This window comes from Arachis ipaensis, chromosome B3 (genome assembly GCF_059453495.1).
Source record: "Arachis ipaensis isolate K30076 ecotype BB chromosome B3, ASM5945349v1, whole genome shotgun sequence".
NCBI lineage: Eukaryota > Viridiplantae > Streptophyta > Magnoliopsida > Fabales > Fabaceae > Arachis > Arachis ipaensis.
In genome coordinates, this window is record NC_142438.1 from 65347263 (window position 1) to 65351710 (window position 4448).

The window sequence follows — 4448 nt, forward strand, 5'->3', positions numbered from 1 at the left end:
CCAATCAATCCCTGTGGGATTCGACCTCACTCTATTGTAAGTTTTTTCTTGACGATAATTCGGTATACTTGTCGAGGGAGATTTGTTAAAGGACAAGTTTTCGTGCATCAAGTTTATGGCGCTGTTGCCGGGGATTGATTTTGTATCAACAATGATTAAATTGGTGGATAACTAGATTGAGCATTTGTTTTTATTTTGTTTGATTTAAGTTCATTTGAGTAATTTACTTTCTGTTCAGTTATTTTCTTCCCTATCCCCTACCCATTTTTCTTAGTTGTTTACAATTCAGTCACCAACCCACTAACTGTTTGATATATTGCATCACTCACACTAACAACATTTCTGTAGAAATTACTATCTGCATCTATCTTTCCTGCTTTTGCCTTGTTGGTTGTATGACAGGTAGAAGAAGCGGGGCTTCAACTTCCTTTGATTCTGAACCTGAGAGGACCTTCCTTAGATTAAGGAGGGAAGTAAGCGGAAAGAGAGTAGTTGGTGCTGAGGAAGAGGAGGAGTACTTTGAACCAGATATGGATGAGAATATGGAGAACCATTATGAAGAAGAGGCTCACAACCATGGCCAAGAAGGTCCAACACATCAGGCTGGGCAAGAGAGAAGAGTTCTGGGTTCTTACATCAATCCAAACCCAGGAAACTGTGGAAGTAACATCCAACGGCTAACCATACATGCCAACAACTTTGAACTAAAGCCATAGCTCATCACCCTTGTTCAGAACAATTGTTCATTTGGAGGAAGTGTCCAAGAAGACCCCAATCAACATCTAACCACCTTCCTAAGTATATGCGATACTGTGAAGTCTAATGGTGTTCATCCTGACACTTATAGACTACTTCTGTTCCCTTTCTCACTCAAGGACAAAGCATCTAAATGGCTGGAATCCTTTCCAAAGGAGAGTTTAGCAACCTGGAAAGATGTGGTGAACAAATTCTTGGCAAGATTCTATCCTCCTCAACGGATCAACAGGTTGAGAGCTGAGGTACAAACCTTTAGGCAGCAAGATGGTGAGACTCTATATGAAGCATGGGAGAGGTTTAAGGACCTGACAAGAAGATGCCCGCCAGATATGTTCAATGAATGGGTGCAGTTGTACATTTTCTATGAAGGTCTTTCATATGAATCAAAGAAGGCAGTAGACCACTCATCCGGGGGATCTCTGAACAAGAAGAAGACCATTGAAGAAGCCATAGATGTCATTGAGACTGTAGCTGAGAATGACTATTTCTATGCTTCTGAAAGAGGCAACACTAGAGGAGTGATGGAGCTGAACAACGTGGATGCACTGCTAGCTCAAAACAAGATGATTACCAAGCAATTAGCTGACCTCACCAAGAAGATGGAGAGGAATCAAGTAGCAGCAATCACCACTTCAGCAGCAACTCAAGAAGGAGTGAATGAAGAGGCAGAGAGTGATGAGGAACAACCCAACTACATTGGAAATTCACCCAGGCAGCACCATGACCCATACTCTAAAACATATAATCCTGTTTGGAGGAACCACCCAAACTTTGGGTGGGGAAATCAACAGGATCAAGGCCAAGATCAGAGACGCCACAACCCCAGCAACAATGCAACTCACTAACATTCCACACAGAGATCATATCAGCACCCACCTAACAACACACCTCAACATCCATACCAAAGTCAAAATGGCCCTTCTCATCCTTCCAATCTCAACTCTCCATCATCGGAAGAAAGACTATCAAGGATTGAGACTCTACTTGAAGGCATATGCAAGGAGATTCAAGATAACAAGGTGTTCAAAGAGGAGGTGCGAGCCATTATCAATAATCAGGGAGACACCATCAAGAGGCTGGAATTTCAAGTGGGATACCTATCTGAGAAGATTTCTAAACCTACTGATAGCTTCCCCAGTGACAGAGAGAAAAATCCAAGAGGTGAAGCAAAGAAAGTCAGATGGGAAGATTGCAAGATGGTTACTATAAGTGATAAGGAGACTAAGGAAGAGCTGAACAAACCATCAGAACAATCTGAAGATACATCAGCAGGAAAGCAGGAAGAGAATCCTCAGGAAACCACAATTACGTAGAAAGAGTTGCTGAGGCTCTATGCACCCTTTCCCCAATTACTAAATGGTGGTGTAGAGAAGAGAATATATGTAACGACCCAACTTCCAATACGTCATGATCGTACCAAAAGTAAGGCGTTACTGACCTGTTTTCCTTATTAACTATTTACTATTAAGCCTTTAGTTCGATATCGCGATTCAATTTTAGTAAAAATACCAGAAATTTTTTTGTTTTTATTAATTAAAATCATATAGCAAACATCACTAAGTAATAATAATCACATAATTATTAATAATAGTAATATTATACAAAAGAATTTAAATAAAATTCAGGTACAACTCCTATCCCTCTGCATAAAATAAAAACCTTAAGCAGTAAGGGCAAGGGAATTCTATGAAAGAATCTCAAGTCATAAACTTAACTCGTAAATAAATTCTAGAATCGCCCGCAGCTTCAAACTGAATCTTCATATCTGTGTCACTGAAAGGGTGATTGATTTTGGGGGTGAGAACAAACCACACGTTCTCAGTAGGGAATGGGAATGCCGTAAAAGTAATGATTAACATGCAAATAATTAACTTTGCTTAATAAACCATCTTTGTTAAATCCCTTGAAATACATTTTAATCTTACTTTAGATAAATAATTACTTTCTTTAAATCTCTAAACCCAAAACAGATCTCAATCGCAAAACTTGTCATATTAAATATCTTTTAGCCACATAATTGATTCTCAGTCATAGCGACAGATATTAATCATCTCTTTCCATTCACAAACTACTAGCAAAAGTAAGAAACTCAATTCAACACGCAAAGGAATCACAATAAGACAAACAGCACAAATAAGTAATGCAGGCAAACATAACCAAATGTAAATGCACAACCAATATGATGCATGTCTATCCTAAGCATGCCATGAGCTCATGTGTCGGTTTACACCCTGCAGCCCGACATTACCTAGGAACAAGTCCCAGATATGGCTTCCCTTTGTGTCCTTAGTGCATATGTGTCGGTGGTAAGAATACCACTCCTTCGTGACTACCGGCAGTTGGCGCAAAGCCCGACCCCATAATATACGCACAAGGGGAAACAGTGATCCTCAGTTCGTGGGCGTCCCCGAGATCATTTCACAAACAAAACAGAGATCTTCAGTTCGTGGGTTATACCCGAGATCAATACACAATAACATAACGATCTTCAATTCGTGGGTTATACCTGAGATCAACATACAACAATTCATAGGTTATTCCCGTAATCAATGATTATCAGTTGGGTTTTTCCCACATATAAAACAAATAACAATCTATAGGTTTTCCCGAGATCAATGATCATTCAGTTCGTGGGTACTTCCCGATTTTAACCAATTATCAATTCGTGGGCTTTTCCCCGTAGTTAAACAACTAATAGTTCGTGGGGTTTTTCCACCTTTTATCACTTTTCATTATCCTTTCTAAAACGCAACAATCCACATATCAATTCGTCATTCTCTTTTTCCCTTTGAGTTCTTAACATTTTTCTTTAAACCTTTCTTAACTTTCTCAGGCATTTATCCATAAAAATCTTAACCATCAAGCCAGTCATAATCTCTACTTTAGCAATCTTGACTCAAGCCAACTTTAAAACTATTTTTTAGTTTGGTTCTCTATCGAAAGACTCAAGAAAAATCATTTATTTTAAATTCATTAAACACTTTTCAAAACATAACCTCTCTTTGAAAATAATCGAATAGAACTCTTTCTCAAGTTCACTAACTTCACAAAGATTCAAAAATCATCTCTCTTACTATTCAAATTCAAATATTATTATTTCACCAAATTTCTAAAAAGGTAATCTTTATTTCAAGCCCAAAACATAACTCTTTCTATATTGAATCAAATTCAAAACATAATTTCTTTCTTAAATAATTCAAGTTCGAAACATAATTCCTTTCCTTGGTAAATTGAACTCAAAATATTTTAATTCTTTTCTAAACTAAAAAAAGCTCAAGTAATATATATTTCCAAATTCAAAGCTTCTAAAATAACTTTTCAAATGAAACCTCAGGTTTTTATAAAATTTCGGTAGCACCTCCCCTAAAACTCGGACTTAACCACCCTTACGGGTTCCCTCTTTCTCCACAAATCACCAGCCCTTTTCTCAACAATTTTCAAACAGGCAATTCTCAATCAACCAGACATTCACAATTCATAATAATTAGCAAGTCAATCATACTCCATAATTCCAACTAGTCCATCAATCCAACTCCAATCTCATCAATTCACAACTAAATTCATAAGTCACAAAATCCTTTCAAATTAAACTCAATCAATTTTCCATCCGTTCATTAGCAATTATCATAACAGATTCTCAATAATTATCTCATCATAATTCAGTTTAAGAACTAACATCCTTTCATCAATTA

The 4448-nt window shown here is 37.3% G+C and overlaps 1 non-coding gene across 1 annotated transcript; it reads right to left on the reverse strand.

Annotated features, from left to right (window-relative positions):
• Positions 1-983: 983 nt before the first annotated feature.
• LOC148570944 (small nucleolar RNA R71) lies at positions 984-1090 on the reverse strand. Its single transcript, XR_015907827.1, has one exon. It is a non-coding gene; the product is annotated as a small nucleolar RNA R71 (small nucleolar RNA).
• Between the last annotated feature and the right edge of the window lie 3358 nt (positions 1091-4448).